This window comes from Triticum aestivum, chromosome 3D (assembly GCF_018294505.1).
Source record: "Triticum aestivum cultivar Chinese Spring chromosome 3D, IWGSC CS RefSeq v2.1, whole genome shotgun sequence".
NCBI classification, from domain to species: Eukaryota; Viridiplantae; Streptophyta; class Magnoliopsida; order Poales; family Poaceae; genus Triticum; species Triticum aestivum.
Window position 1 is genome coordinate 109,056,537 of NC_057802.1, and position 229 is coordinate 109,056,765.

Here is a 229-nt window from a genome sequence, read left to right on the forward strand (position 1 = left end):
CGAACGAATGTTCGCTTACAGAGACAAACGAACGAAAAACATTCGCGAACAGAGACGTTTGGGTGAACGTTCGCTAAATAGATCCGATAAAAAAACCGAGGAAAACCGAGAAAACCCTAACCCTAAAATAAAACCGATCTAGATCGAAAACCGAAAAAAAAACGGCGGCGGTTTTTACCGGTTCACGACGAAAACCGGCGGGTGGGCGGCGAGTTCTGGTGGGACGGGC